Raw genomic sequence first — 22,184 nt, 5'->3', positions numbered from 1 at the left:
AGTTCCGTTCTTAGAGCAGTGTTTTCCACGCTGTTGGTTTATGTCTCATCACCTTTCCTCAGGGAAATGAGGGGGGAACGTGCGCAGAAATACCTGTCACAAGTGAAGCTGGAAAATACCAACTTTTAATTGGGTTCTGCAGTGGTTTCTGCGACCCCTTCTGACCCCCTGACATTTTCTTTTCCTTGGGTTTTGTCGTGAGTTTTATTGTGAGGAATTTGGTTGGGCTTCATGTGTGCAGTAAGAGGAAGAGGCGTAGCCAGACCTGGCCCCTCTCTCCTGTGAGTCAGCAGCATCTGCTACATGGTGACCGAGCCTCATTATTGCCACTGCTGCTGGGCCAGCAGAGCTTTGGGAAGCAAGAATGGAGGGCTCTGGGATTCACTAATGACTCCTGGGGAGATGACTCCTGGGGACATGCAGGAGGAGGGTTTCTGTCTTGGGGAGGCCATTGTGAAAACGCTCCTGTCTTTGTCCTGCAAGAAATTAAAGATTTCTCTCCTTTCAGGACTGCTGAAGGGGCAGTGCCAGAAGTCTTAGAGCATCCATACAGGAAAGTCACTAGGCTTTGCCCCGACTTCAGTTCTCATCTAATAAGTGAGAATGGTATTAAATCTGTCTTGAGGATTAAATAATTTAAACGTGTAATTCCTAGCATGCCTGGAGCATAAACACACTTGATAAATGCAGTTTGTCCCCTCCCTTTTCACCTTTTGTGACTTTTATATTGTGGTTCGCTTACTTGTGCGTGTATTTCTCACTCTGTGAAATAAAGCATGGGCTTTTGGAAAGCGAGAATGCGGTTCCACCAAAATCTCTAAACTCTCCTTCTACCTGATAACCTCATGTATGTAAATGTCCACTGAAACAAGGCTCCACATTTTAAAGAGTAGAAAGGCACAGCCATAAAAAGATCCATTGTCACTTCAAAAAACAAAAAAGGTTCTTCCCGGTCATTTGCCTGTTTGACTTAAAAACAAACAAACAAACAAACGAAACCAGCACTTTCATCACTTTTGTTTTTCTCTTTATCTTTTGTTCTCTCTGCTGCTGCTTCTCATTATTGTTTCCATGCAGTTAATAAATTCTCAGCCCTTCCCCAAATCATTAAAGAATAGGCCAGTATTCATTTTCCACGGGCTCGACATGAATCACTTCCTTCTGAGAAAGACTGTCAAACAGGCTTATTTCTCTAGTCTAGGCAGCGAATTTCCCGGAAAAGCAAAGCAAGATTATGATCCATCCTGTGTGTTTATGCAGCTTTCAGGAGAGGTTTCATAATAATCACTATGCCAATTCTTCATAATATTTGGAAGAAAATGGTCAAAGAGGACACGAAGGAAACAGTCAGGAAGTATTCAAAGGGGAGAAAAGGGAACTTGACTGGACCGGTTCGTTGCTACATGCTCATCCCAGTCTCCAAGCTGCTTTTACAAAAGCTCTGCTAATAAGCATTTTGATCTCCCATTTCCTAAATAGGAAACTGAAGCCCCAAGATTTCAAATGGCTTACCTACAGACGAAGAATTTGAACTAAGGCTGCTTAACTTTAATGCCCATGTTCTTGCTTTTATTCCCAGTTACCTCCAAGGCAGTGATCCTTACCCTTGGTTATACATTGAAATCATTTGGGGAGCTTTTTAAACAAATATCAATGGCCAACACGATACTGGGGGTAAAAAACAAACAAGTTGGAGGAGTCACACTACCCAATTTCAAGACTTATTATAAAGCTTCAGTAATCAAGACTGTTCATTGGTGAAAGAACAGACATACAGATCTATGGAACAGAATAGAGAGCCCAGAAATAGACCCACACATGTATAGTCAGCTGATCTTTGACAAAGGAGCAAAAGCAATTCAGTGGAGAGAGGGTAAGATTTTCAACAAATAATGCTGGAACAATTGGAAGTCCATATGTAAAATAAAAATTGAACCTAGAACCAGACATTACTCTTATATATATATGTATATGTGTGTGTGTGTGTACCTTTATTGGTTTCAGAGAGAGGAAGGGAGAGGGAGAGAGAGTGAGTTAGAAACATCAGTCATGAGAGAGTAGTCATTGATCTTCTGCCTCTTGCATGCCCCCAACTGGGGATCAAGCCCACAACCCTGGCATGTGCCCTGACTGGGAATCAAACCACGATTTCCTGGATCCTAGGTCAATGCTCAACCATTGAGCCACACCCAGCTGGGCTAAACCTTACACTTTTATAATAATGAACTAAAAATAGGTCATAGACCTAAATTTAATATACAAAACTATAAATCTGTTAGAATAAAGCATTGGAGAAAAGCTGTGTGACCCTGGGTTTGACAATGAGTTTTTAATATATTTATAAGCACATGTCTAATCAAAGACATATCCGAAATATTCAGCACTCTTAAAACTAGACAATAAGAAAATCTAATTTTAAAATGATCAAAAGATCTGATCAAATACTTCACCAAAGAAGATATACAGCTGGAAAATTAGCATATGAAAAAATATTCAATGTCATTTGTCATTACAACAATAAAGAGATAGCTCTACACACCTATTAAAATGGCTAAAATTTAAAAGCTGACAACATCAATTGCTGAGTAGGATATGGAACAATAAGGAAGTCTCATTCATTGCTGGTGTGAAAGTGAAATAGTAGACACTTTGGAAGACAGTTTGGCAATTTCTTACAAAGCTAGATGTAATCTTACCATACCATCCAGTGACTGAACTACTACATATTTACTGATTTGGAAACTTAAGTTACTGATTTGAAAACATATTTATTAAAAGAAATGCATATGAATGGTTATAGCAACTTTATTCATAATTCTCAGAACTGGAAGTAATCATGATGCCCTTCAATAGGTGAATGGATAAATACACTCTGGTATCCACACAATGGAATATTATACAGCCATAAAAGAAATGAACTATCAAGCCACCAAAGACATGAATGACTTTTAAATACAAGTTGCTAAGTGAAAAAAGCCAGTATGAAAACACTACATATTATATGATTCAAATTATGTGACATTCAGGCAAAGGCAAACTATAGAGATGGTAGAAAGATCAGTTGTTTCCAAAAGCTCAGGGAAAGGGGAAAGAATTGAATAAGTGAAGAACCATTATTTAAAACAGTGAAACTATTCTGTATGATAATTGTGATGGTGTAAACATGGTATTAGGCATTTGTCAAAACCCATAGAACTTTTAGGACAAAGAGTGAATTTTAATGTATGCAGATTTTAAAAAATCATTTAATCAGTTGGAGATTCCAGGATGAAATGCAGAATTGTGACAAAGCAATATAACTGTACTACAAATGTATTAAACCACCTCACTGAATGATGTGGAGGTAAAAGGGTGCTGACTTAAGTAACCTTGGAAATGAGTGGAGTCTGTGAGACTAAAGGCAAAGGGAAACAGTCCATAAGCACTGTACTCTAGTTGGTAAGTTGTTCCCCATGGAGGTGCAGGTTAATAATTCTGACACTACTACACATGCAAACTGGAATTTAGCAATTAAGTAAATGGATGGACATTGGTGAGAACCCAGTTTCTCACTGTTGGAGTGGGAGGTAACAGATAAGCAAGAGCAGGAGGCTGGAATCATCTATGTGGTAATTGGATTAGAGTTGGAGATATCAGTATGGACTCATGTTAGCTTAATATAGATACTGATGGTTACATATGGAAATACTTATAGATATGTATATATGTATTCATGGATTAATATTCACACACATATATTTCCTTGCTCTGTCAACTGAGTAGGCCTAGAAGCAATGACACCTCTGGCAATGAGCACACCTACCACCCAGATCTTGGTTTCTAATATCATTCTCCAACAAAGGAACCAGAACTAAGATAAATGGCTGATTCTAGGACCAGGGTAGCAAATATGAAGGATGAACATGGAGCCGCTTACAGTGTCAGTATGTGAGAAGGTGCTTGGAACAGCAACAACTCAGTGATGGAGGTATGTCAAAGGGACACAGGGCCACCTGAAAGAGCTCCCGATGCCCAAAGCTGGAAAAATTGAGCAACAGAATGAAGTAGTAGTGGATTGAAACCCGAAGTAAAAAAAATAAATGAGTCCATACTGATATGAATAAACTAATGAATAAATAAATAAATAAATGGAGGAAAACAGACATATTTCTTAGATACACATTTTACACAGATACTGTATCCTCAGGGAAGCAGAATATAATTCTTCATTCCTTGAGTGGGTTGAACACGGGCTCTCTTTAAAAAAGTGCAGAATGAAAAAGGGAAGGGAAGAATGACATGTTCTGCTGGGGGGACCATCTCTTGTCAGACATGGAATTTTGTGAAAGGTAAAGGATGTTGGGTAACGTATCAGATAATTGAAATTGATTTTCCAGAAGATATAACAATGTAAAATTCAAGTAGGTAACCCCTTTAAGGCATTTCTGATCTAAGTCAAGTGTGTGTTGTTAAATATTAATTTCATTAAGGTATGTCAGCAGGGAATTAAGATATGTGACCCAAATACATTTCTTTCTAGTAATTGAGTATAACAGAGAAGTAGTGTTTAGTGAATCTCAGCTGAGGATGGGGTGGGATGAAGGGAGGTGGGGAGGAGCAGAATGGGGGGGGGGCTCCTGCAACATGCATAGGTTGCACTGGATCATGTTTATCAGAATGGTGGGGCGGGTAGGAAAGGTCTTGCACGTGTATATTTTGAAAATGTTCCCCGTGTCATTCCAAAGTACCCAATCTAGGTGACTGTTGTTTAGAGATATGAAAAGGAAAATTAGGATATGCCTCTTTTCCATTGTTTGATGGGGAAAGGGGTATGGCTTTAAAAAGAGCCCTGGGCCCCACCTCCAGCTATGATTCCCTACACCTTGGGTGGTTCCAGATATCCACTCCGTTCTCTCTCACTGTCTCTTTCAAATGATCCACTGGTAGTCCCCATCCACTCTCCCCCCAGGGTCATTTAGACTGGGTTTAGAACAACTGCCTCGGGCATTTCTCTCTAGTATCAGGTGTCTCTAGCACACGTTTGCAGAGGATCACAGTCTGTTCTTGGATGCATTTTTCTGCTTAAGTGCTTGAAAAGATGCTCTTGTGTGCTGCTGATCAAAAGCATCATAGGCACAGAGGATGCACTGGCCAAACAGGACATTCCCTGAGGAAATTCAGGAAATGTACATGTAAAAGACCTTCCCTACCCACCCCACCATCCTGCTCCTTTGTATTTTTTTTTTCAAGTTGCAGAGTACCCCACTTCCACAGAAAGGTGGGCCAAGTGTGTGTGAGCAGGGTTTAAAATATTCTCCAAACAGGACCATATGAAGTCTTTGGATAACTGTCTAGGATGAGAGTTCACAGTTTGGTTATAGGGTGTAACTCATTTTTGTTAATATTAGAAAGCTATTACTATTGAGAAACCTCCCTATTCATGTGTGTGTAATATTTTTTATCTTGCCACACCAGCACACTGTACCACAGTTTCTGGTGCATAACAGTCACTTAGTGTTTGCTAATGAATGATGCAGGGCCCATGGGCCATTCCGGAGTTCTTTCTCCCTCTTTCCTTCTTCCTTTTGAAAGTGTAGTGAACTTTTTAAGCCAAAACCCTTCATGGCTTTAAGATTCTCCTTCCCCTCTACCTGGATAATCTAGAGAAGACAAACCCTAACTGGCTTCAAGATTCTTACGGCATTTCATGCCTCTGACATCCCAACCACAGGGAGACTCACAGGAAAAACATTCACAAAGATTTTTTAGATGGAATTTAAATTAGAGATTTACAATCTGCTCCAGTCTCCTAGCAGTTTTATCCGTTCTTGTCGCCTTCACAACCAACAGATTCTGCTGCTCCAAATAGAAGTGAGAAGCTTGGGTTGGACATTTGCTGGGGCTGGTAGGATATTTTTGCCTATGTAATACATTGTACAATGTGCCACCAAAAGGACTTGATACTCTGGATAGTTCCCCAATGATATGAGTCCCACCTCATGCTGTTAAAATTCCAAGTGATCAGCATTTTACACACACACACACACACACCACACACACATGCTTAAAGGGTATATATATAGTTTTTGTCCCAGTTCCTGGCACAGAGCTCCTAAAATCTCTGGAATTTCCACAGTCATAGGACTGTCTCTTGTATTCTAATGAGGTTACTATACATGGGGTGCTTAGCTAGCTGCAGGATGGGGGCTGGTCATCAGAGGAACCCACCATGTGATTAGAGAATTAGAACTATCAGCACCACTTCCAACTCCTGGGAAGAAAAAAGGGACTGGAGATTGAGTTCACTCACCAGTGGCCAGTGCTTTAGTAAATCACGCCTACGTAATGGAGCTTCCCTAGGAACTTTGAAACAGTGCAGCTAAGGGAGTGTTCAGGTTGGTGAACACGTTTATGTGCTGGAAGGGTGGCACACTCATTGAGGGCATGGGAGCTCTGTGCCCTCCTTGCCCTGTGCATGTCTTTCATTTGGCTGTGCCTGAGTTGTATCCTTTATAATAAAACTGTAATAGAAAATAGAGAGCTTTCTTGAGTTCTGTTGGCTCTAGAGAATTATTGAATCTGAGTGTGAGTTGCAGGAACCTCCAGATTTGTAGTCAGATGGGCAGAAGTGTGGGTCCCCTAGGGACTGCAGTTGTGGCTGGTATCTAAAGTGAGACTGAGCCCTTGGTCTGTGGAGTCTGTGCTAACTCTGGGTAGTTAATATTGCATTGAATTGAATTACTGGACACCAGTTTGGTGTCAGAGAATTGGAAAGTTGATTGGCATTGGAATGATGTATCTGGGAATAAAATGGTATATAAGAGCAGGGATGTTTCTGCTTATAATATTTACAAATATCTCAATGAGTTGTTGAGTTATTTAGCACTATGCCGTATGTCATACAATTCTCCCTGTAGATCTACTCACCCTCGTCTTAGAGGCTAACCCTTATAGACCACATTCATGGGCACCCTGCTCTCTTCCTCTGGTTGGATCTGACCAAAGGGAGCTCTGGTGGGAAACTGATGGGAGGGGGGAAGTAAGGTCAGGGCATTTATTCCCTTCCCTCCCTCCTTGTGGGAATACATTGGGCAATGTCTCTAGATGAAATACCACTACTCCTTTCCAGGCAGTCTTCTCTACATGGTTTTCTCCTTCTGGGTTCTGCTCACCACTCCTCCTTCTTGTTTCCTTGTGCTTAGGGTGGTAACAGTGCTTCAGCTCCTAACCTTGGATTATTACACACAATCTTTGTGGTTTTGTTACACCCTGGGTATACCTTTGTAAAAACTTCCTGAGTAAATAAACCTTCTTTGAATTATTCTGACTTGTGTGTTCCATCTTATTGGGACCCTGACTAATACAAGCACTGTGCACTTAAATGTTGAATTGGTGCTTGCCAACTATATTGATTTTTGTTTTAATATAGTTGACGTTAAGCAAGCCATTTAGCTGCTTATGAAGGTTACCCTATCACTGCTTCTTAGGAATGATAAAATCATATCATAGAATAAAATACTTACCTTTGCATTTCCTTTGGCAGGAGAGTATACATTCAATGAAGTAAAGAGAAGGGGAGCTAGAACATCAGTTCTGCTTTATAGCATTTAGAATTGCAATTTCAGTTGCCAAAATGCTCATTAACCCCTATGATTCTGGCATTAATACTATATTGCAGGCTTTGAAGATGCATTAATAGCCTAGGATTTATTCCAAGATGATACAAGCTGATAAGAGGTTGATAAACGTTGCAAAAAGTCGTTGTTATTAACTGTTTTATTGGTGAGATGGAACAGGACAGTAGCACTCAGATGTTTGATAGTTGTGCCTGAAGCATATTTCCTTTCACGATTAACATTTAAGTGTGTGTGTGTGTGTGTGTGAGAGAGAGAGAGAGAGAGAGAGATCCCAGAAACGGGTTGTGAAGAGAGCACAAAATGTGTGCTTTTATTTACTTTACAGAGGTTCTGTTGTGGGGAACCATGTCATGAAACTTACATTTGTTATTGATTTTTTCAACTGAGCCCATCCCAGCACCTCCCTTAGAATTTATTATAAGCCAATTTTTCCAAATGATGAATTTCTTGTAAAATGATATAAACTTCTAAGTGTGTGACCTTTGATAGGAGTTCCTTTGAGCCTCCTTTCTTCCTTATTTTTCTTCCAGAAGTCATTACTGAAATATCAATTAGGATGGCCAGACAGGATTATCAAATATGGCTTCCGATCCATTGATCTTCAGATAAGAGGGAGAGCTTTTCTCAGAAGAGGGTGCGTGTTTATATCTCAGGAGAACTGGTGAGAGGCTATTTTCATCCTTGGTCATTAACCTTTAGACATAAAAGCAATTTCAAAGGTCACTTACCCCCTTCAGCTATAGATGAGGAAATGGACCCAGAGATATTAGAAGACTGACCCAAGAACACAATTTTTTTTTGTTGGGGCTGCCGTAACAAAGTACCACAGACTGAGTGGCTTAAACAGCAGAAATTTATTGTCACCCAGTTCTGGAGGCTAGAAGTTCAAAGTTGAAGTGTTGGCAGAGTTGGTTCCTTCTGAGGATTGTGGGAGAAGAACCTGTTCTAAGCCTCTCTCCTTGGCTTGTAAATGGCTGTCTTCTCCCTTGCCTATTGAATATATCATCTTTTCACTAAATATCTGTGTCCAAATGTTTTCTTCTCTAAGTACATCACCCATATTGGATTAGGGCCTACCCTAACTACCTCATTTTAACTTGATTACATCCATAAAGATCCTAAATCCAAATGAAGTCACATTACAAGGAACTGAAGGTTGGGACTACAAAATATGAATTTTGGGGAGGACAGGACTCAACTCATAACAACAGCTGTCTAAACACTGATTAGAATGTTGTTCTTCTGATGTCCTTGTTAGTTGTTTTTTTTTTTTCTGTTACATGATGTGGTTTTTAATATTCTTGTTCCTATTGCTAGAGAAAACCATTTCCTTTTTCACAGAGGTAGGATGTAGGGGTTTTCTCAGCACATTTCAAATGATTCAATTTAGAACATAAGGTCAAAGTAAATTTAGGTGGATTAGGATTCTTATTAATATAGACTAAAAACATTTACCTTGGGGATAAAGATAAACAATAAAGTTTTGATTATTAAGTTTTGATAATGTTGAACCTTTAGAGTTAGAGATGAAGTTCTCCTAGACTTATTCCATAGACTGCAGTTTATATCATTACATTGTGATGATAAATGAGTTTGTCCAGTCATTTTCCTCTTTGACTTGGATCTCTCTGTCCCTGGGAAAAAAGGCTTCCAGGGATGCAAGGTTTCCTTCCTTCTAGATGTCCTATGAATGAAGCTTTGGAAAAACCGTTGCCAATCTTGGCATTTAATTCTCCTAAAATCGCTTTGCCAGTGCTGGGATACTTAAAGCATATAAAGGGTATGAAGCAGCTGAACTGGTGGCAGATATCTTAGGGAAATGTCTGGATATTGGGAGGCAGGATTCTTATGTTATGTTGTACCAAATGGTCTTTTAAGGGAGGTGGATCTGAAGAAGACAAATAGGATTTTATGCATCATGTCAGTGAGGTCAGTGTGGCTTGCTCACCCTTGCATTGGTGACAGTTGCTTTGATTAGGGTTGGAACAGAAGAAAAATAATAGGGTGTTGAACCTTCAATAATGACTGCACTCTCCTTATTCTCATAGGAGCCTGGTGATTGGGGAAATAACACGATCAGCTCAAGATCACAGTGAACTCCCGCTTTAGCTCAATGTGCTTTTTACCCAGGACAGCAGCTGGGATGTAGAATTCAGGAACAGGGGACTGAGGGATGATCCTAACTATCTAGTGACATTCACTAAGCATACACATAGTGTCCAAACTTTTGTCCCAGTGGCCTACGTCACTAAGTCATAGAATATGCCTCTTGAGACTTAGAAGAGGTAGTAGGTTCTAGGATGTAACCCCTGCCCCCTTCCCCTCGGCAGTGCTTTCCAAAGCTTACCTCTTCAATCACCAGACTTTCAGTTATACGCCGAGGAAAAATATTTGTGGTTGAACAAATCTGGAAGATGCCACACACTAAGTCTCTCTCTTAGCTATTCATTATGCACCTTGGAATATTAAAGGCTTTGCGATGTCTTGCAATGAAGTCATTCAACTTTCTTTAACCAGGTGTTTCCGAAATCATATGATCATGGAACCATTTGTTCCTTTGACACACATAAGCTACAAGCAACACACTCTGAAAAATCCTGTCTAAAATTTGTGTAAATTGAAGAGATGTATACATTGAAGAAGAATGTAGATCAAGTTCATAGATGACAGAGTCAGAGATCTGTAGAGGAATCCCTGCAGAATGCTTGAGCGACAATCCTTTCAACCATTCATGAAATATTCATTGTGACTATTAGCAGGGACAGAATTCTAAGCTGGACTGGCCAGGCTTTTCGTTCATTGGGATCTTTCTTAATTGTAGGGTTGTAGATGGCTGTGTGTCCCGAATAATTAGGTGGCTTCACAAAGAAAAACAGTACTCGGCTAATAATTCGAAGGCTCAGTATATTTTTGGCCTTTGTCATAGATTTGTGATGTGACATCTCAGCAGTTCATTCCCTCCCTGGTTAGTGTGGGTGTTATTGCACAGCCCCCATTCCTCCATCACAAGGCAGGCCTTCAGTACCCAGCAGGCCTCTTGGGACCTCAGCAAATACTGTCTGAAGATGAAGAGGAGGAGGTTGTGAGGCTGATGACATAATGTCTCAGTGTTTGGGTCACCTCCGGAGAAGCAGAGTGTTTGCTACAGAGAATGGTTCTTGAGGGAGGTGTGGGTGGATTGTCTGACCCTCTGCTGCTCCCACGCAGCGCCGCCTGCTTGACCGTGTGGAATGCTGGTAGCTAGTTGCTCCTGTAACAGAGGCTTTAGTTTTAAATAACAAAATTTATCTTGAGCTAGCTAAGGAAAATATATTGTGAAGATATTTGAGCCTATGATGGAATTTGAACAATTTGTGCAATCAAATCTTAAAGTTTAAAAACATGATCGCTCAAGGGACCCACCTTTAGCACTCAGTTTCTGTAAGCCTCAGCTTGGATTTTGGGTCAAGTCTACTCTAGTTCATTTTGTTGTGGGACATCTGTTTTTTTGAGGAGAGAGTGGCAATACCTAGTAATTTCATTTCCCTCTGTCAGTAATTGGTATAAGGGTAGCCATGGGACCCAGGAAAAAGTAACAACAGATTTACCTGGCATGGCTTTCTCCTTTTGCTTTTCCTCTTCTCTGGAATGCAGATATGATGCTTGGTGGTGCAGCAGCCATCGTGTGACCATGATATGTCAAGCACCAGATGAAAGTTGTGTGCTAGGAACAGAGGGTGCAAAGGAGAAAGGGCCAAGGTCCTTGTGTGGTTGAGCCGTCACACTGACACTGGATTGCACCCCCCCCCCTCATTTGTTCTTATTCCAGAAAAATGATACCTTATTTGTCGAAATGACAGTGAGCTGGAGGTCGTTGTTATTGTTGTTACTTAAAATTAAATTCATCCCTCAGTGAAAAATTTATGTGGTATAAATAGAGCTGTCAGGAGCCACTCCCTATGGATCAGAGAGTGACTGTCAGATCTTTAATGGGGAGAGGACAGGGCATGGCTCATGAAATGGTGACATTTCAGTGTCTAAGAAAGGCACCCTGAAGCTTTGGAATCTCACTGCTATTAGTGCTCATTTGTCCTAAATCGAATTAACCAACTAGTTAACAAATTAATTAACCTTACTAATTTTTATCGATTCCATATTATCTGCTAGATATTTTGCTAGGTGCTGGGGATAGATTGGAGAAGACAGAGATGATGTTGGCTCTCACTAAGTTAACATTCTAAAGGAAAAATAGAAAATAAACCAGAAAAAGAAATGAACAGAATCCTTTCAGATAATGAGAATGCTGTATAAAATATAAAATGGAGCATTGTGATAGGGAGTCATGAGAAGGTGTATGCACAGAAGGCCTAAGAAAGTGATATTGCAAATGAAGCAGAGAGTAGCCGGTGCAGAGGCCCCAGGCAGGAGTGAGCATGGCCTGCTAGAGAGACGAAATAAATCATTAATGGGTGTCCACTGCACGGTGATTCGGGAGGCCACCCATGCTCATCCCATTGTAACCACTCTGGCCATGGGCATTATGATGTATCTCTAGGCTGCAGACAGGGCTCCATGTCGCATAAGTGACTTTTCCTATCATCTGCTTCAGCCTGTCAGAACCCAGGGGATGGATGGCAGGGGTAGAGTCTATGTAATAGACTGTGATCAGAGTGACTGATCACTTACTTTCCTAGAGAATGGACCTGTCATTCTCAGCCCCATCCCTGGGCTCCCGAGGGGCTGGCTTCCCTTGCAATGGGGTCAGCCCTTTTCTGGAGGAACTGGCAAAGCGTTCAGCCAGCACACAGCTGCTTCAGGACCACACTCACTCTTGCAAGTTACAGTTGTGACACTTCATGAGTCTTGCCGTGGAAGACCAACACGAGAGGCAGGAAGCCTGGAGAGCGCCCGGCTCGGGCTCCCAGCTTGCCATGGCTGGTCATACCTGACATAGTTTTCAAGTGATGCTTAATGAAGCAGTGACATGAGGTTGCATGGCTGGAAGCTCCCTCAAAGTTCTTCCCATCCTGCATTCCTCATATGTCTGGCATTACCCAGAACAAAAGTGCTGGAATGCCACCACCCCTACTTTAAGCAGGTTGCCTGCTAAGCCAGATATCCACCTACTTCGATAGAGAATCCAGTTCTCTTTTCTCTACCACGTGAACTTGGGCATTTAGATCCACGGTAATCATATCTGTGGGCTGTTAGGTTTCCTCTGGGGTCCAGTGTGGTTGGTGGGACCTGAGGAATGTGATGATTGTCTACCTTAGAAGGATAAGATGACTTGGAAGTACCCAAACTACCATTTAGAAACCTCAGTCTAGCTCTCCTAGATCTGGGACAAAACAAATCACAAAATATCAAAGTTGGAAGAGACTTTGGTGATTAATACCCCTCCTCTTAGAGATGGAATAAAAAAAGGAAGAGTGACTTGACCAAGGTTAATAACACTAAGTGCAAAGGAAGGCTCTTTGGGTTCTGCATGGGTCTTGCATAGATGTTTCCAGTATTTTGTTGTAATGTTCTGCTTTGACATATGGAACAAAGGAAAAATACCTTGTGTGTCAACAATGTATACAAAGTTCTCTGTGCCCCTGTCTGGTTTGACCCCACCCCAGTTTTATGTAGCAGGCATTCTTTTTCTCATTTCACAGAAATGACATGAAAATGAATCTATTTAGTTAGTAGATGGCAATACTGAACTCAAGCTTAAGCATTCTGACTTACATCCAATATCATTTTCAAGTCCATCTCCACTTTTGCTCTGAGGGTTGAGGACCGTAGCAGAATTAGTCATAACTTAGGTGGGGCAGGACACACAGGCGCCCTGTAGTGGATATTCTAGGTTGCTAGGAGCTCTAAGGAAAGGATTCTGATTTTTAGCAAACCATCCTCACCTTCCCTGGCCTGTGAATACTCCCCTCTTAGACCTGCTGTATCTGAAGCACAGGTCCCATGGTCCTAATATAATTTGGTGGTGTCATCTCAGTAGCTGCCTCCACTTATTTTAAATACTGCCTCCCAGACCTAGTGTGCACATAAAAGTCCAGTGTGTTAGCAGCAACTGGTTGGGTCCAAATCCTGGCTCTACCACTTCTTCTGGGGGACCTGATGTATATTACTTAACCTGCCTGGGTCTCAGTTTTGTTTGCTGTAAAATGAGGCTAGCAGGACTGCTTTCCTGAGAAGGTGGTTGAGACTAAATGAGGTGAAGGGTTTGTAAGAGTATGTGCTCAATCATTGTTAGTGGCTGCTGCATTGCTCTCGATACAGTGGAAGGCATTCTGTCCCAGATCTGTTTTCCCCAGCAGCGCAAAAAGAACGTGCTCACAGTTCATGTGACTGGTATGCGCTCCAAGGTGGGAACTATCTGAAAGATACAATTATGCACAGTTTGCAGTTTGACTCCAGAGGAGGACCCGTCGCAGGCCCTCTCCTATAAGGGTTATCATCTTCTTGTTGGTGTTACTGCCTCCAACAGCGGAAAGCTTTGGCAGCAGCCCACCTGAAAAGCTAAAGCTGACCTGGAAGTTATGCTTCGAGAAGAAAAAGTAGCGCCTCTTATGTAACTTGAAGGCTATAAAAGATGCAGTGATCAAACCACTGTCCTGAATTTTTCCAAAGCATAATAAATTTCTCTGCATAAGGATTTCCAGTCATTGCCAAGTATTGCTAGTCTGATTGATTTTGTCTTAAGATAGACTAGAAAAAAGTTAATGATCTCCCTCCCAATAGATTGTGCATTTGTGCTCAAAGGCTATAAAAGTGCTACTTTTTCAAGTTATACACATCAACAATACACCCTGTGTTTTATGTTTTTTCAGCAATATTCTGACATTAATTTGATCACTTCCTGTGTCTGTCTATTTCCGCATGCAAAGCTGATTCTCTTTCCCTCTCTTTCTGTCTCCCTCCTTTCTCTCCCTGCCCCACCAGTCTCTTCCCCACCCTATACGTTCTACATGTTTAGATCATCTCTCTCTCTAAGGACCTTTCAGTGGCTCAGCATTTTTTGTAATCAGTGAGTGAGGTTGGAAAACGGAGCCAAATAACAGACTGTGAAGCAACAACTCAGCCTCACAGAGCGAGTGTGCTTTGTGCTATTTCTGGCCAGAGCAGATGCGGCCTGATGGTCTTCGGGGAACAATATCTCTCAGGTAAAAATAAATTACTAAGATTAGGTCCAAAACGATGCAAATCCTTTATTTGCAGACAGATCATGAACTGGGAGCCATGTGGGAAGAAGACTAGCTTGGAACTCAGTCGGGATCCTGTCCTGGGTGTCTTCCAGATTATCCCCAATCATCCATCTGGTCTCAGGTGAGTACCTATGACTTACAAAAGCATTTTTTTAAAATCAACAACAAAACAAAAAAATTGGGAGAATATAATAAAAAAAACTGTGTGCCACTGTTGAGTTCTAGTGCCATATGTTATGGGGGTTTCCTCTTCCTGGCTGGTGCCCACATTGGAGAGCTGGGTCTGGGACCCCTTGCTCTTCAGGGGGGACTTCCACAGCCAAGATCTCTCTCCCAATTTTTAATCACCACACTGTGGGTATGGGGCCTGCCCATTCTGTGTCTCTGATCCTCCCACCAGTCTCATTGTGGCTGCTTCTTTACATCCTTAGTTACAGGACTTCTGTTTAGCTAGTCTTCAGGTGGTTCTCAGTGATGGCTGCTCTATAATTTAGTTGTAGTTTTAATGTGGTTGTGAGGAGCACAGCATTTATCTACTCTACCATCTTGACTGGAAATCCTAGATTGCTTTTAATTTTGCATTATTTAACCAATGTTTCAATGATTGTTCTTGTATATTTCCCATACTAACATAGAAAAGCTTCATCTAAATTAACATTTTCAAAAACTTTTATCTACACCCACAGTTAAAGATATATTTTATGTGGAAACTCAACACGTATATGTGCTGAACTTGTCTGTCTGTGTGTATATATACATATATGTGAAATAAAAGTTTCTCAAAATAATACCTTTATTTTTTATTCAGTTATAATCCAGTTAAATCTAGTCTATTTCACACCAAAAAATATGCTGGTTGCAATTTACCAAAGTGACTCCATGACCCAGTGATGCATCTCCACTAAGAATTTTTAAAAAACTCTTCTGGGACACATACCTAGACACAGAATTAGAGGGTTATAGGTCACACCCATATTTTCAAATTGAGTTCATGTCCTTGTGAGTTCCTTTTATACATTTAAGTGGGTATTTGTATTTAGCTAGAATTCTATGCATTTCTAGAAGGAGGCTAAAAGGTTATTTAGTGTGTTGTGTGGATAGAAATGGAAGTCCTGTTTTAAGCTTTCTGGGCTTCAATTTTTTCATCTGTCACAAGAAGCCAAAAAACAAAAATACTAGACTCTAGTATTTTTGCAAACTTCTTTCCTGGGGAGGACTCCCGGGTCTGCCACAGTGTATGTAAGTTCTGTAGGGGGTTGGGGATGGCGTTGGGACAGGGAGGGGGAGAGAATGAGTGGGTAGAATTCTGGGCTTTTTACCACAGTCCTTTCTTCTCCATGGAGCCCATTTTAATATCTCTCCGCTGTATGTCTATTAGATTTAATTGGCAAAAGGAGTGTGCCGCTTGAAAATATTTATAAGCTATGGATTCAGATGTTCTCCAAGGCTCTCTCTAGATCTAAATTTGGATGAAAATAACTTTTAAGTCTCTGGACCACTTAAAATTGCAGCCAGAATTGAAGAACCTGACTGCTTAGGATGCAAGGCTCTGACAAGTAATGCCGGTTCACCGGAGAGTCAGCCTCTACTGGAGGACTTGACTTGGCTCGGGTGCTTTTAGAGTCCTGTAGGGCAGACTGGAGCTGCCACTCCGGGGACAGCCGTTTCTATTCTGTCATTTGGGCTTCATCCACATGAGGCTGCTTTAAAAAATTGTTTTCATTGTGTTTGTTTATTCTGTGAAAAAAGGGGCCTAATATAAATTTTTCTGCGCTCCGTTTCTGCCCCATGAACTGTTCGCATGCTCCTGATGAAGCTCATTTGCTCAGCAGGGTATGCATACAGTTAAACCGTTATATTCACAGATGAAATTTGATTATCACTGTAATGAAAATATTTAGCTCCTCATGGGTTTATTTTTGCCTTTCCAAATAGGGTAAGAGCATAAAAATCTCATAGTAACCTGGTAGTAAAGTGGTTTGATGATGGTCTTACGTTAACTAATTTATATAGAATCATGAATCCCCTTCCTAATATCCCCACTTTCTCTCTCGCTCTCTCTGCCTCCCTGGGCCTGGTTGAGGGCCTCCCCTCTGATCCTTACCCTCCCCTCAATTTGTCCTGCTTGCATTTCATCTTCCTTAATCACTGTTTTCATCACATCACTCTCATGCTCAGAAACCCTCCAGGGCTCTTTATTTGCCACCATATCAAATCCAAATGTGGCTGCCTACTTTCAAGGCTTCTCCCAATCGATTCGCTCCTTAAGACTCCAACTTTATTTCCTTTGCCAGATGTGGTACTGGTTCCTGGGGTTTGGAGATAATAGAATTCTTATACACCAAAAGAATAAAAAATGGCAATCTGCATCATTTTTATGAAGCACAATTGGGCCTGGTTCCCTTAAACAAAAGCAGTGATGGCTCCCCCTCCCCCCAGGCCATGTAAGTGAGACTGGGTCCTCTCTGGGCAGAGGTGGAGGAAAGCCAGCTGTTTATACCCTACTCTTTCTCCAGATACTGGGAGATTAGGTTCTGAAAAAAGTGACTTTATTCGCTGGAGTGGTTTATGAAAAGCTCTGCCATTTTGACAAGACAGGCAGAATGCAAGCAACTTAGAAGGCAAGAATGCAAGATAGTAAATTTAAAACCACGAAGGACTGGTTCAAAAACATGGCAAGAGTTACACACTGCATAAGGCAGAACTCAGAAGATCACAGAGCCTCAGAAAAGATGCTGGTGGGGATGGTAAGGGAGATTCAGGAGAAAACTTACCTACTGGAGTAGGTGTGTAACATCTGTGGATATAGTTTATTTTCTACTTTTTGTCTATTGTGGGTGGTGGGTGTGTTTATCATTTACTTTGTTGCTCTATAACTATTTCAGTAAGTCCTGGCTCTTCCACTTAGTAGCAATATGATTTGGGGTCAAGTTTCTTTTTCCATAAAATGAAGGCAATAATAGTACGTAGAATATGGGCTATTGTGAGGATTAAATGAGCTAACACATTTAAAGAGTATAGAGCCAGGCCGGGCATGGCTCAGCGATTGAGCACCGACCTGGGATCCAGGAGATCGAGGTTTGATTCCCAGTCAGGGCACATGCCCAGGTTGCAGGCTCCATCCCAGTGAGGGGCGTGCAGGAGGCAGCCGATCAGTGATGACTCTCTTATCATTGGTGTTTCATCATTGATGTTTCTAGCTCTCTCTCTCCCTCTCCTCTCTCCCTTCCTCTTTCTGAATCAATAAAGATATATTAAAAATAAGATAAAACATTCTTTAAGAAAAAAGAAACTGGTGATGTCTTCCCAAGTTTTACAGGGAAAAATAAATAAATAAATAAATAAATAAATAAATAAAATATAGAGCACTGTCCAAGACAAAAATATTAGCTATTATTCCTATCATCATAATTATTATAAGTATGCATAAGCTGCTCTTCATTTGAACAGCTGTTAAAATCCCACCTTCTCAATACTTTCAACAATAAAGATACTTTTTTTTTTAATTCCACCTTATTTCAAAATACCTTCAGGTCATTTCAGTTTAGCCAACATTTACTGAGTGCTCATTAGATACCAGGCCCTGATGTGACACCTATGATACTACAAGGAAGACATTGACCTTGCCCTTGAGTAGTTTACTTCTTGTAGGGACAGCAAACTCATAAGTAGATTATTTCAGTTTAAGGCTGGGCTATCCAATACAGTTACCACTAGTCACTTGTGACTATTGAATGCTTGAAATGTGGCTAGTCTGAACTGAGAGATGTTCCACGTGTAAAAGACAATGGATTTGAAGACTTGGTATTATAAAAACTCAAATATACGAAGAATATCAACACGCCCCACTTCTTCTTGGACTGAATTGTTCAGGAAGGGAAAGGGGATAGGATGAGAAAGCTGTTTTTCTCTTGTGACTTTTAATTTAGTGAATTATACTAATAGGTTTTTCTAATATTGACTCATTCTTGGACTTTTGCAATGTGCCCTACTTTGATTTTTTCTATTCTTCCATTTAAGGTTTCTTGGTAAGTTAATTTATTTTCTGACCTGTCAAAGCTTTAGAATGCTAGAAATTTTCTTAGACATTCCCTTAATTTTATTCCCTTTGATTTCTATAGGGAACTGGCTTCTTTGCAGTTTTCCAATGCCTTTGATTTGGGAGATGTTACCAGCATGATGACTGCATTTTCAGTGGTGAAAATTTTTTGCTATGTCCCAGAAGCAAGGAATTACAGCGGTGATACATAACTTTCACAGTAAGCTATACCATTATTTGTAATACCCTAATGAGTTTTTTTCATAGAAACAGAACAGAGATTGCTAACATTTCCTGAAATTCCCCTCACCTCCCCTTCTCCCCCAAAAAAAGGGAAAGAAAAAAGAATTCAACTAAATGCCTGTTCGTCAGTGCAGCACTGAAAGGGACCAGCCTTAAAGAATAAATGGTGAGTCAATATCAAAACCACTATCCTTCATCTTCTTCACAACCAGCCGGACCCCAAAGAATGCCTTGGAGCACACAAGAGGGTTTATTGAAAAGATAAATCTGCTTTGGAAAGCATTTGCACTTTCAGCAGAGATGGAATTTGGCAAAGTGCCATGTAGATATCTGTTATTCTGCAAATCATAGTTATTGTCAGCAACCTGAAACCTGCAACAGGTCTTAATGGTCAAATAACGGCCACAGTTTTGTTCTTCAGGACTGCCTTTGTGTTCTACCCAGTTGTCACCATCGCTTTGGCTTCTCTAGGCCTGAAGCGCATAAGTTGCTGATATTTACTTGGGCAGTGTTTACAGCTGGAGGCAACCATCTTACAGGTATGATTTTCTTTCTTGGAAAGAAAGCAAATCCTGCATTGCTATCCTTTTAATATTGTATTATTCACACTTTCTTCCATATATACCACCAAGCCTCCCAACCAATTCTGTCTAAAGATGATATTACTTATTATGTATGTAGATTCCTCCAAAAAGATCTACATATGCCCATGTGCTCATGCACATGTGTACACACACATATGACCAAAGCTAATAAAAGAGATGAGGGTAGAAAAGATGATACTTTTTGGTTATGAGGTTTAAATTTATTTTAGCATGACCCCTTGACCCTTGGGGAACTATGCCCTTGTGTGTAAATTGCATGCTTTAGCTATGTCATTGTCTCCGATAACCCACACAGAGGGCAATCTAATTATCCAAATAGAGAAATGTCTAAAAACAGAGTAAATAGAATTTGCATTTTGGAAGCATGCACACTCACAAACTGGTAAGTCACATTCATTTCAGAGGTGCATCGACTGGAATATTGTTTGAGCCTGTGATTTGGGACATTTTTTCATGCATTTGACAAATATTTATTGAGAGCCTTCCATGTCTAGACACTATCCTGGATGCATCAATACGCAAAGACAAACATGATTCTTGCTGGTAAATTTAACAACTGGTTTTTCAGGAACAGAAGCCCTGATTTTTTTGTATTTCCCATTTTCTGTTGTGTAAATACTCCCACATTAGCAAATGTCAAGCTATCCATGTTCTGCGTTGCCTGGCACATAGTAAGAGATAACAAAAAAAAAATGGCAACCATCATCATATCTTCATACCTTGATCATGATTATTATGAATAAGAAGCTCATGATCTATGTAGTGGAATTTGCCTACGATATGTACTTAAGGGAGGGTGTATAATGGTGTAGAAAAGCTGAGAAGGGTCTGAAAGCATATACTAGATATGGTTACCTTAGAAAGATGGGGAATTGAGGGAAAGTTAAGCAACAAAGTGGAATTTTCTTTTTTCTTTCTTTACTAAAAATCTATAAAGCCCGAATTGTCATGAGTATGTATTACTTTTATAATTTTTGAATTAAGAATTTGCATTGCTCCAGTTGAACAAGCATAGCTCTCGCATGATTCTGCTCAGTGACCAAATGTATAGTGGCTACAAGGCAGTTATTTTGAGACAATTGGATACCAGAATATATGAATTATTGTATGTGATCAGAAATGATTGTTAAATAGTTTTCCTGGTGAAAAGTGACTTAAACTATTGATAGAAGATACAACAGAATGAAATCACTTGATAAGTATTACAGTAGCTGTAGAACAAACCACCTCAAAACAGTAGCTTAAGACAATGACAATATGTATTTTGCTCACAGGTTAGTAATTTGGGTGGGTTTTTCTCTGTTCTATTTGGCATCAGGTAGGGTGACCAGAAGGCTAAAGAGTGGAATCACCTGAAGAGTCACTCATGTGATACTGGTGGTTGGCTGGAACCCCTACATGTGGCTGTGTTCCAAAGGCGAGTCTCCCAAGAGAGAGCCAGGTGAGAACTGTATCACCTTTTATAACCTGACCTTGGAAGTCACACAGCCATCATTTTCTCTCTATTCCTTTATTCAAGGTACTCAGAAAGCATTACCCAAGAAGAGAAATAGACTCTATCTCTTTAGGGTGAAGTAGAAAGTTCTGCAAGAATGTGTCGGACTGGAAATATTAACATGGCCATTTTTGGAAAATACAACCGGGCACAGTATGTCTTCTTCTTTCCGATGTCATCCACGCCACATTTCTGCAGCGCAAATATGGGAAATTGGCCAGATCCTCTCGGCTGCCCAGCTGAATGTGAATAATGCAACCTCACTTTTACTTTAAAAACCATATTCATGCATTGTGAGAGCTGTACTTATTAACTAAATTCAAAAGAATTTTAATATTATAGGATTATGTTTCCCATGCTCAGCACAGCTATGATTTTTAAAGTAATTTTCCTTTGTACTGTCAAATTTATCTTAATCTAAGAAGGCACATTGACAAATTACAGGGATGGTGAAAGCCTACCTTTGTTTTGTCTGACTCAGGAAATGTGGGTTTGTATTATTTTTGTCTCTAAGCTTACTTCTCAAATGCAAGAAAAAGAAATGATGGAACACAGAAAGAAGAATCATGAAAATGAATGTTTTGCTGTGGAATTCCAAATATTCCTCTTAAATGCATATCAGTATCTCATTCAGTTGGTTGCCCTTTTGTTTTGTTGATGGTTTATTTTGCTGTGCAGAAGCTTTTTAGTTTGATGTAGTCCCATTTGTTTATTTTTGTTTTGTTTTCCTTGCCTTTGGAAACAAATTCACAAAAACACCACCACAGCCACCGATGTCCAGAAGCTTTAGTGCCTGTTTTCTGCTATGCATTTTGTTGTTTCAGGTCTTACATTCAAGTCTTTAATCCATTCATTTTGAGTAAATTTTTGTGTATCATCTAAAGTAGTGGCCCAGCACTATTTATTAAATAAACTTCTCTTTCTTCATTTTATATTCTTAGCTACTTCATTGTAAATTAGTTGTCCATATTTCTGGGCTCTTAATTCTGTTCCATTGGTCTGTAC

The 22,184-nt window shown here is 40.3% G+C and overlaps 1 long non-coding RNA gene across 1 annotated transcript in view; it reads left to right on the top strand.

Moving 5' to 3' along the window:
- The window catches only part of LOC308564219, a 113,742-nt gene that overhangs the window by 71,980 nt on the left and 19,578 nt on the right, over window positions 1-22,184 (top strand). The window contains exons 4-7 of the long non-coding RNA XR_013999907.1: window positions 14,811-14,918; window positions 18,919-19,056; window positions 19,170-19,245; window positions 21,003-21,125. This is a non-coding gene — a long non-coding RNA (uncharacterized lncRNA). The remainder of the gene's footprint in view (window positions 1-14,810; window positions 14,919-18,918; window positions 19,057-19,169; window positions 19,246-21,002; window positions 21,126-22,184) is intronic.

This window comes from Miniopterus schreibersii (genome assembly GCF_964146895.1).
Source record: "Miniopterus schreibersii genome assembly, chromosome: 11".
Taxonomy (NCBI): Eukaryota; Metazoa; Chordata; class Mammalia; order Chiroptera; family Miniopteridae; genus Miniopterus; species Miniopterus schreibersii.
Note: the sequence above shows the minus strand (reverse complement) of the source record. Positions and strands in the feature narration are given on the sequence as shown.